Source organism: Metopolophium dirhodum, chromosome 5 (genome assembly GCF_019925205.1).
Source record: "Metopolophium dirhodum isolate CAU chromosome 5, ASM1992520v1, whole genome shotgun sequence".
Lineage (NCBI taxonomy): Eukaryota > Metazoa > Arthropoda > Insecta > Hemiptera > Aphididae > Metopolophium > Metopolophium dirhodum.
The window spans coordinates 1,354,541-1,366,951 of NC_083564.1; the positions used below are offsets into that span (position 1 = coordinate 1,354,541).

Here is a 12,411-nt window from a genome sequence, read left to right on the forward strand (position 1 = left end):
ATTATGAAAAATATTGAAAAATAATAATGAACTATATTGTAAGGTAATATGTTTGTATTATTATGTTGTTCAGACGTTGGTGGCGATTACATGACGGCGGTGACGATTGTATTCGAAAATATTAATAATTTTTTATTCCTTTTTTGGTGGATATTTTATGTTATCCTAGTTGAGAACTACTGGTGTATCGAACAAAATTATATACGCTACGCGCCTACACCGCACGGGGATGGTTGTTTAAAAGTAAGCAACACAATAACTTTGTCAATACCAAACACATTTAACATTTAACAGCTAATTTTAGTCGTTTTTATATTTACATACCATCTCGTTGGATAAAATAGAGTTTTGTTGCTTTATACAGGCCATAGTATAGTGATTATGGTAAAATATAATAAATTAACCGAGTACTAAAAAATAAAAATACATAATATGAAATTGTCAAATGTATATTGTCCGGTGTATGCAAACATATTCGAATAATATAATAAAAATATAAATAATAATAATAATAACTATAATATTTGTATTGTAATTTTTCTTTTTACTTACTACGTGCCATCAGTTTAAACAATTATTGAGTACAACTGTCAATTAGCGTGATATTCACATCATGGGAAAATAGATACATGTCACATGCCATCTTACAAATATAATACGACGTACAATAGATTTGTACGAATCGGACAGAAGAAATATATGGAAAACACGCGTTATCGAACATATTATTATTATTTCGATTTCTGTGGACGCTGTTCAGTAGCCAACAATCTATTATATTATTATATATTATTATAGACGAGCAGTGCTACTGATTTCGCTATAATAACATACGCTGTATGGACGCATTATACACTCCAATGATGACACGAGCGATGCCGAGTGCAACGAATTATATTCCGTTCACAAAGTTGACGTTGTTGTTTACGGCTCCAACGTGAACAGATGGACGAAAACTATTGTTTTAGTTTGCCAAACTCGGATTTGTTTTTAATAATAAAAAAAACAAACAAACAAACAAAACAAAACACTGAAAACAAAAATCGCACCGCAAGCGCGTTAACTTCTAACGCCACAGCATTATGACGTATATAGGTATTATTGTGACGTGTACAGGGTCTTCCAAATTTCGTGTGACAAAAATTGCAGGGATTATGTCATTGTTACGTTATTTCCCCCTCCCACTTTCGTCATACAAGATTTGGGACACCCTGTATAATACTTAAGCACGAATACGCAGATGCGATGTTTGTCGGATATTTTTGTCACGAGTGCCTAGCCTAACCTACCTATATGATATAACACGTACGGCGACGAAACGGATGTATTTCGATGACCTTTGCTCGCACTTTTCGTATGATAATAATATGTTTGCGGACGATATCCATGTATGTTTTCACTAGAGAAATATCGTAACCAAATCACGAAAATATATTATGGTACCTCACATCATAGGTGACGTCATATTTTCAGCTCGCCCAGTTGGTCAACAGTTTTGACCAGCCCAAATGGGTAACGTAAACAAACCAACCATTCGCAAGCACATTATCAGTTACATTTTTATGAAATTACCATTTCCATCTTACGCGTTTTTTAGATATTTTTTTACTTTTAACTTTACAATGGATCCATTTTTATTAACTGATAAGCGATAAAAAAATGTACAAAATAGCCGATATTAAAAACAATTAAGTGCCAAGCTGTTGTTGTTTTTAGAATTTTAATTAATTTTAAATTGTATGTCTTATTACTAAATCATAATATGTTATTTTTTATTCACACACAATATCCAATTTTCATGCACGTCCGTGTCCGTCCATATATATATTCCAACTATTAATTATTATTAATAATTACCAATTCATCATTGTGAAAATAGTTTCCTAATACACAGTATAATATTTTCTCAAAGTGCCTATAGAAAAAAAAATGCATGTATTGTTTTTCACAAATAAAATAAAAAAACGGCAATAACTGGGCACCGGCCCGCTTTCAAAATGACCACACCTCGCCATCCCCCAACAAAAATATAAAAATGACACTACTGCCTCCTCACATTAATATAATAATACGATGATAAATATAATAATAATAACGCCGTTTGTCGATTATATTAACGGATTGATAATAATATAATTTGTCAACATAATCATTGTTTGCATTTCTTTTGTAATTATTGTTTTCACAGGACGTTTTACAGATAATATCACTATTGAATATCATGTCATGTACGTACTTAGAGTGTATTTTTATTTCTTTCATCTACACAACATACGCCCTACAAACCGCGTAATACAGCAATCAATTAATTCAAATGAATATGGCACGGATCGTACTCACTGTCAGAAATACACACGGATACGATGTATATAATATATATATTATTATTATATATGTAGACGGAGTAGGGTCCGCGACGCGAAACGTTTGACCGGAACAACTGCACGACGACCACCGCAGCAAAGGCCGGAAGGGATAAGACGTATCGATTGCTCGGGCTGGAATAAAACACCGTTCGATTACAATAATGATGTTGTTATTTAAAGAGTGATAATAAATACGAGCTAGGCCAGGTGACAGACGCCACACACACACACACACACACACACACACACACACACACACACACACACACATTGTACCTATACAAGTTCGTATATTATTATAATGTATAATAGGCAGGTTCATTATGTTTCGAATATCAGTCATTTCGAATAAAATATTACAACATGACCGTTTCGGCGCTTATTCGCGTCTTTCGCATCCCTCCTCACTCACCAGTCTCCACCCACCGCTATTACCAAAAACAAACTTATTGACCCAAACATCACAAAACACTTTTATCATTTACTATTCACTATTATTATTACAGTTTTTATTAGGTAACGATAATATCAAATCATTCGAACGTAATACAATGTCGCGGACCGCGGTAAATACAAACAAAATAATCCCACTGTACACCTAGGTAGGTTATAACTTATAATAATACTGTAGTCCAATGTGTATTATGTCTTTATGTCTAACTTCATATAATATTATGTAGGTGTATTGAATTAATTGACCACTTCGATTAAAGTACATACTATAGCTGTGTGGTATATGTGTACGTTGGCAGCTATAGGTACGATATATAATACATAACGATTGTTTCCGAGGTTGTTCAAATGCGGCACAATTTCCGAATGTTAAAAACAATTATTAAACTTTTCACCGTTTATATTTAAAAACAAAGATGAAAAAAACACCATTAATTCTAATTCGATTTATCGTGACAAATTAATATAAGATTTAATCTTATTTTTGAATTAAAACCAAATTATTCCTACACTTTAATCGTGATTAATTATTTAAAACCCAAATGTTCACCATAATTTGGGTCCTGTTTAAAAATAAGAGTTTATTTTCACCTTTATACACGTTTAATATATACCTATTTATTATATTATATTGTATAATAATATATTGCATAATACTTTCACATTATTTTAGCACCCAAACATTAAAGCACTATAAAATCAAACGTCGTTCAAATATATTATATACCTAACTAATATTATATTATTATGATCCAACTATAAATATAGTTTTAAAAAAATTAAGATTAATTATCGTTAGCGTAATTATATTATGAACGTACGGTACACATCTTAAAATAAGCAAACAAACATAATATTATATAGAACTATAGAACTATAAATAATATCGGCTATACAATCCAAATAATGGCTATTATAATATTATGTAAAATAAAATATTACAAGATAAATAATCCATTAATTGTGTAAAATATGTTTTTAATCATTCGGTGCGTCATAATTCAATGATATAATAATATGTTTGGAAAATCATGTTTTGGTGATTTATCTTAATGACTAAACAGACCGTCCTATTACAATACTATTATCAGTATTTCGCAAATTTCTATTGAGCGCCACATTAGGGTGAATGATATTGTACTAGAATGGTTAATAGTTAATGTAAAGCACTGATTTTATCAGTTTTGGTAAATGCACAGTGTTCTGATTAAATTTTACTGAGAGATAAATTGTGTTCATTCATTAGCGTATTCATACAATAAATAGGTACAGTTATAATTCTAATTTTGATTAACAAACTGTCGTAAATCATGTGGTTGAATATATAGAAATGTTTTTTTTTATAATATAAAATTATAAAAATAAAATAAAAATTTGGTTTTTCATATTTATTGTCCATAATTTTGGAAACGGGATTTGTTTAAAAACAGGTATTTATGGTAAAACAAATACATATATTGTTATATTATTATATTATTTTATAATATTCATAATATTTTATTATTTAGAAAATAACAATAGAAATATCATAAACTGAAGAATTATTTGGTTCAACTGTACATAGACTCTGTAGAACCAATAATACCAATTAAAAATATAATATGAAATGATTATAAAACGATTTCAAATAGATTGCGTATCATCATGTAGGTACATTTATATTTAAATAATTAATACAATATATATGTCAGTTTTAATTTATAATAAATAAGGTTATACAATATACCTGGTAGCCAACGTATATACATACACCACATGACGTATAGTTCTACCGTAACGGTTAATTTATTCAATACACTCATATAGGAAGTTAAAAGAAATATAACTACCGTAGATATATATTAAACTAAAATTATCAAATAATAGGTACGTTTATTGTGTGTTTATTTATTCAAAATCTACTGTAAACAGTTTTTGGCATATAGAGTATATAAAAAAAGTGATAATTTTACTACACGAAGACCAAAAAAATGATAAAATCGATATGTACTTCATTTGGCTATATTATTCTATCTATATATATATATATATATATATAAGTGAAAATTTTGAATAAATTTTATAACTCAAGAGTCAAGATTCACCAAACCGATTTCGATAAAAATTTCAGGACATATTGAGATTGATATGTAGATAGTTTCTGTGAAGTTTGTACGCTGTGTGATAAGTGGTTCCGGAGTTATAGCTTCTTAAGTGCACACCTGGCGACATGGCCAAAAACAACAATAACCTCTATAAATTATTTTTATCTACATATATATATAACCCATAGCAACCATTAAAAAACAAAAATTTCCATCGTAAATCTCAAAATTCCTGTTTGAGCACCTACCGGGGGTGATCACTTCCCTTTTTAAATTAGCCTATGACACTTACAAAGAAAGTGGCTTTGTTTTGGAGAAAGAATTTTCGAAATCGGTTCAGTAGTTTCGGAGTTTATCTCGATCATACAAGCAAACGCTATCATTTTATATATTAATATAGATAAAAATGAATGTTTGTGTGTAGATTAGACCTCTGGGAAGAAGATATGCTAATTTAAAAAGTGTTAAATTTGTTTTTTTTTTTCATCGGATTTTAGTACGGTTGCGTTAGGCTTTTGTATTAATTGATTATATTAATCCTCCGCAGGTGGAATTAAGTAAAAATGACAAACTTTGTACAATATTGATACTTTAGAGTTAAACCATACACTTTCGTACAAACAGCACGGGGTCCGCGATATACCGCAGGTAGATTGCCTACCTAATAATATACTGCTGCGAATCAGAGTTTTTATTCTGGGCAACAGAAAAGTTAAGATAAATTTTGAACACTATACATCATATACCGAATATTAAATAACGAATTGAATAAAGTTTGAGTCATATTCATATAGAATTGGTACATTTAACGGGCAACAAAGTGCCAGCGGGATCAGCTAGTATTGCTATAATATGTTATGAAAGGAATAATATAACATATCCTACTTGAAGTAAAAACCTGAAATATTAATTTCATATTCGGACGTCGGAATATTAATAATAATATGTAATATTCAAGGAATTTCAATTATTTTGATGCATATTATATTTTTTTAAAAACCATTTTATAAGAATATAAGAGGCAATATTCAAAATATAATTGCATAGAACTTTACTCAAAAAATGTCTATTGTTTATTTAACATAAAATAAGGTCCGTGTATGTTTTTATAATTCAAAATCTAGACAAATGTCTAGAGTAGGTTAAGCAATAGTTTTTTTCCTCTTTATGTTCCACATAATACATGTGTTTGCACTACATGTGACAGATAAAACAAATCTGCTTTATCACTAAAAATTGATTAAAGATATAGAATCAGAATAAAATAAAACAAAATGTTTTATTTCCAGCAATTAGAAATCCAGAATAAAAATTCTATAAATAAAATGTGCACCTAATATTTTACGATTGAATATAACATACATTTTTAATTGAACCGAAAGAATAAACCTTTTTTCGTTTTATGTAACTGACACAATATAATATTATGTTAAATGTCGTTATAGATTGTATTGTGTAAATATTTATGCCTATAATGATCCACCATACGACTTTGTACAGGCATTTTCCCGACATCACCACCGTATTATGTATACGTCAAACTTTATGTGTTTAGTATAATGTAAACCGGATAAGTGGACCACAGTCCACAAACGAAACGATGGTTCTAGGTACACTTATACGTCATCGATTTGTGACTGAATTCATTTGGAAAACGTGTCAAATAAACGACCACGTTATATCAGCAAATAATAAATTACCTACCTGCAGCCGTGCAAATTCGTTTTTCGTCAAACGCCACACTTGTAGGTACGCAACGTATAATATTATTGACAGAAGTTTATTTTTAATTTGCACTACATATGTGTCACAGCGAATCTGTTTTTTCACTTAAATTCAATTGACTATGTCGATTAGAAAACGAGAATAAAATTTATATTCCCATGTTCGGCTATTAGAAGAAAAAAATGTGCACACTATACTTCACGAACGAATATAATATATTACCACCGAAAGAATAAGCCTTTTCATTTGATGTAAAAGGCACAATATTATATTAAATGATTTCGTTATAGGTTTTATTGTGTAAACATTTATGTCCATTATGGTCCACCATTTAAACGGCTTCGCGCTTCCCACCATCACCGTATATTGAATACGTCAAACGTTATAATATTGTGTTTAGTACTATAGTATATTACAATGTAAACCGTGAGAACCCGTGGTTGGACCACAAGCGATATACATATGGTTAAATACGTCATCGATTTGTGACCAAATTCGTTTGTAGAACGTATCAAATAAACGCCCACGTAATATTACCAAATAATAATAATAATAATAATAATAATATACTACCTGCATCAGTGAAAATTCGTTTTTCATCAAACAACACGTGTGCTTACATGCGTAATATTATTGACAGAGTCGTAAATGTAATTTTTAGCTCGTTTGATATAGAATCGAATATAATAATTCCATACATTTGTAAATTACTATGCACGATATTCCTACAATATGAAAACCGTTTACCGTCGCAGTCGCTCGATTTTGCCGATGAAAACCAGAAAAATCGTTAACCGAAAAAACATACTATTATAAATTAATAAATATAGGTAAAAAGTTAATAAAAAAACCTTTTATTCTGCAAAAATATCGAAATTATAGCTGAAGAAATGGTTATCGAAATTATAATTTAATCTCGTATAAATCATTGGAAATCAAAACGTGCTCCGAAATAAATCCTAAGACTATGATGAAATTGGCAAAGACTAAAATATTACGAGGATACCTGTACATATTATTAGGTACCTAATATAAAGGTACGTTTCGACAAAATGGAATTCATTAATCCAGGTCATGTGTACTTTTGTGCATTGCTATAATTATTAATGTCGTACTACAGTGAACGTCGCAACGAAAAATAGCAAACGAATCAATATATCAATGAATGATGCTCTATACGCGAATTGAGACGTAAAATTTGATATTTTAGTTAAGACATCGCATAAATCAAATATAGGTACCTATGCGGAGTAAACGTACCCTATATTATAATGTTGGAATGTATTTTGTTGAATGCAAGGATTCTCGCGTGTAATTCGATAGTCGAATTCACCTAAACGTAGTTTGTTTATAAGTATATTGCGAAATCCAATTTTCTTATACATGCATTTTATTATTCTGTCATGGGGAAAAAAAACTTTGTTTCCGAAATCCGAACTACAACCAATGATTTTACAAAGCTTGTCCCCTAGTAACTTGTTGTATACTTGTTATATACACACGCACACATATATAAACATACTTTTCAACATATATGATCTAAAGGGTTCATTATGGAAAGTGCGTACCTCTACCTAGGCAGAGATTAAAAAATATATATTTGATTTCTGCTAGTGTCATCTGCCAGTTGCCACACGGCATTCGGTATTCACATTTTAAAATACTGAATATAAGTTATAACCGACACAATGTGGTTGAAAAAGTTAGTAACGATATTTTAGAAGTTCATATAAAAACATTGGAATATTCGTAACCAAAAGAGTACACGGATTTAATTCACTATCGGATATAGATTTATTATTAGAGATGTAATTTAATGATGTGGGCTAACAATCTGCAATCTCTAAAATATACACACACACACACCCACCCACATATATTGATCGAATCTGTGATTATTATGTGAAGTATGTTTATTAGTTATGGAATTTGGAAAAATTTAAACATGGAACTTATACAATATTTACATTGTACAAATTAAATATAGTTTTGATTACAGGTTTAATTCAAATTCTATTAAATGATGTCCAACATAGTATTATATTTTGTTATATTTTGTTAGACACAATAAATTAAATCGATATTTTAAAACTGTGCAAAGAACAGATATCATGAACGGTGATGACTGATGAATAAATATTTTGAATAAATAGTAACTATAATTTATATTGTGCAACACAAAATAATTCATTCAATTTAGTGGTAAATCAACATTCATATTTTATAATACTCACGTAGGTAATTATTACAACATAAAATTATCTATGATTTATTTGACACATGAAAATGAATAATTTTTGCGATTGATTGGACAGTACCATTTAAAATAAATCAAATTCATGAATAATAATGATAATAAAACGCAAATGATTATAATATATTATTAATGTGAAAATAATTGTATTTGATAAAAAATGAATATAACTTTTCAAACATTTTAATTTGTATGCATTAAATTAACTAACTGAATAGTGTATACATATTATTCGCATTTAATATTACTCGCTAGATGTTTTATTTTCTAATTAGTTAATTCAATCTCATCATAGTCTAATAGGATAAAATAAATAGTTATTTTACTTAATAGTTTACGCCAATCGACTTGTTTTTAGAAACATATATTATAAAAATTCTATTTGATTAATGTTCAGTTCGAAAAAATATTACACACCATAGTTTTGTGTACCGATCGGCACTGTTGCGCTTTCATAGCTTTGGTAGTTCGTTCAACAAAATGGAAAACAAAAAAAAAACAAAAAAAAAACAAGAGGAAAATAATTAAATGAAAATAAAACAAATAACTCATGTGCTCAATTCACTTTGTTTTTTTTTTTAGTCATTAAGTCTATATCGATGACACTGATTTCCTCCGTCGACGGAGTCGTCAGTGAAATGGATGTGAGTAGGGGGAGGGTCTAATGATGTCCCCGATTTCATTGTATTCGATACATCATTAATAATTTACTCTGTATACCTTCCTCCCCGCCAGTGGATGAGATGGGTCATTGTCGCGATTTGGATGACGGGCCGTAGCCGAGGGACGCTCGCGGGAACGCCGAGATTGCGGCCGTCAAAATTCTCGATTGTGAGCTTATATACACCACCGTCGTTGCCACCTCTGAAACGCTACTGCCGCCGCCGGTATAATCCTTAATGACCCTTAACGAACGTCTGCAGTTGACGATCTAAAAGGGACGACCTGGGTAGGATAGGAAAAGGGGTAGCTTAATCATCCTCCGTTGGATACAATGGCTACAACACGCATTGACTATGTACGGGTGTGCCGGGGCAATATGGACTATGGGCGATATGGCTGAGTTTTTGGGTGGGTGCGTGGCGGGTGTTACGTCGTCGGTGGTAAGAGTATGGTTGTGTGGGTCGGGAAGAGGGGTGGTTATAAGGGGTCATAGACGATGTAGAAGAGCAAACAAAGAGGACTCCATTAAAGACACAATCGTAAGCGAATCCTCTCACTCTTGCTCTCCCACCCACCCACTCTTCACCCACTTATTTCCAGCAACCATATATCAACTCTTCGTGCCATGGATCAAACACCTCATCTCTCATTGGGTTTCAATCATGCAGAAACACCGTGCGACGGGATGACAAAACGATGATACTACTTTACGGTTCTCCGTGGTCGAATCCCGTTGTGTTTGTGTGTGGTTATAACGAATAGTTGGTGGAGGGGTGGTCTTAGGAATTTTTAGATTATTTATTTAATTTTTTTTTCATGTATAAGTTTCTCGTGAAGAATTTCAATCAGATTTTTATTTTCCACCAAAAAAATGTCTGAAATGGTTGTGTGCAAATACGATAAGAAGACTCGACGAGGATAAGCCGAAAAACTGTAAACGGTTGTACCGAGAAGAATAGATTCACCATTCACATTATAAGATCTCAGCATACCGTATTTTTTGGTACGAAAATAGGAACCAAGTTAACGATGGTCAATTGTTCGTTGGCACAAAGAGATACTGCTCTTTATCCTTTCCTCGTTAAATATATAATTTGTTTGGTATCGAACTCAAAACAAACTCAAGAGAACTTTGTAAAAAAAAATTATGGTTAGAGTAAAAATGTATATTTTATGTATATATTATAACGCGTATGTTTTAATCTTTACATAGAAAGGTCGGAAACCTTCTGCTAATATATTATAATGATATTATAATATTCACTAAGATAAATTAAAATTAAGTCGTTTACCTTTTACTTTAATATTACTCATATTACATATTTTAATATTATTCTAAGCGTAAATATAAAAAAATAAATAAATATTTTAGTAAAACTAAACAGAAAATGTAATATACCTCACTTTAATTTTACTAAGTAAATTTACATTTTATTTTTTATTTACGTTCTAAGATGATAATATAATTACTACACAAAGTTTAATCAATATTCATGAATATATAACTTAATAATTTGGGTTTAATTAAACTTTATAAATTATCTATTGATGGTTCAATTAGTAAATTGGATCAGTATAATAGTTTTAATATATAAAATACATAGTAATACATTACACTATATCTGGATAGTTAATATCAAGTAGTGATTTTATAAATCATATAAAAGTTAAACGAACACAACAAAACTGATAAGTGGCGACTGTTTAAAATGATTTGCTTGAAGCTGTTATAATGTAATATTCGGAATACAATCGGCTAAAAAATATCTTCTTTCTATATAAAATTAATTGCTTATAAGCTACGAAATATAAATTAAAATCTATTATTTCTCAAGATATATGAACTCAGAAATACTGTGATATAGTTACAGTATGGTAGGTATTGACATAATAACTCATGAATAATATATTTTTTTAATGAGGTAGATATATGCGAAAAGTTGATAAATGAGTTCTAGAATACATTAAAAAATTACAATCAAGAACATAATACGTATGACAATGGGAATGGAATTATTGCACATCAGTCGTTAGCTAAATAATTGTAAACGTAGAAATAAAATGCATATAAATTACAGTTTTTCAACCGAATTTCGTCAAGCGAAAGAAAATCATTATTTTATCAAATTAAAAAAAAAAACTCATAATACCAATATTTTTCAATGGCATTTTATAAAAATCGGTCACAACCCAATTCATTTTTCATTAATTAAAATTAGAACTCCAGATGGCTCGTTTAATCAAGTTTTATTTCATTATATTATAGTATAGTACCACTCTTTAATTATTATTGAATTATTAAATTCTAATGTAACTTTTCGGTTGGATAACTATTTTTCTAATTTTATTTGGCACAAATATAATATGCATTTAGTGTTGTATATTTATAAATTGTAATTAACTAAACAATCGACACGTTATCACAGCTAAAATCAGTTATTTGTACTAATAATTAAAATTTTTAATGAACCTATAATATACCTACTCAAATTATTACGAATTTTCACTTAATTATTATGAATTAATATATTATATCAATTAATGAACCTAACCTAACTAACCGCAGTCCATGTTTTTTTTTTTTTTTTATTACGAGTAATGTGTCGCGATTTTAAATATTTCAATGTGTGCAAATCAAAATAGAAAAATAATATAAACCGTGTAATATACCTCATGGATACCCTTATTTTTTCTGTATAATATACCCAAAAAATAATAAATATATTTAACCAGAAATGAAAACGATCTTACCCCATACAATACACGCTACTTACTATCATTATTATTATGTTGTTACGGTTATTTTGACGTGATTTTAGTTTCAATCTTAATAATTTCTAATTTATATGGCACGAAGCCATAAAGA

The 12,411-nt window shown here is 29.8% G+C and overlaps 1 protein-coding gene across 2 annotated transcripts in view; it reads right to left on the reverse strand.

Annotated features, from left to right (window-relative positions):
• The window catches only part of LOC132945961 (neuroligin-4, Y-linked-like), a 454,653-nt gene that overhangs the window by 373,791 nt on the left and 68,451 nt on the right, over nt 1-12,411 (reverse strand). The window contains exon 4 of one of the 2 annotated variants that reach the window (XM_061015805.1): nt 2,341-2,498. The exons of the other annotated variant lie outside the window; for it this stretch is intronic. The gene's annotated coding sequence lies outside the window, so the exon portion shown is untranslated. The remainder of the gene's footprint in view (nt 1-2,340; nt 2,499-12,411) is intronic. 2 annotated transcript variants of the gene reach the window in all.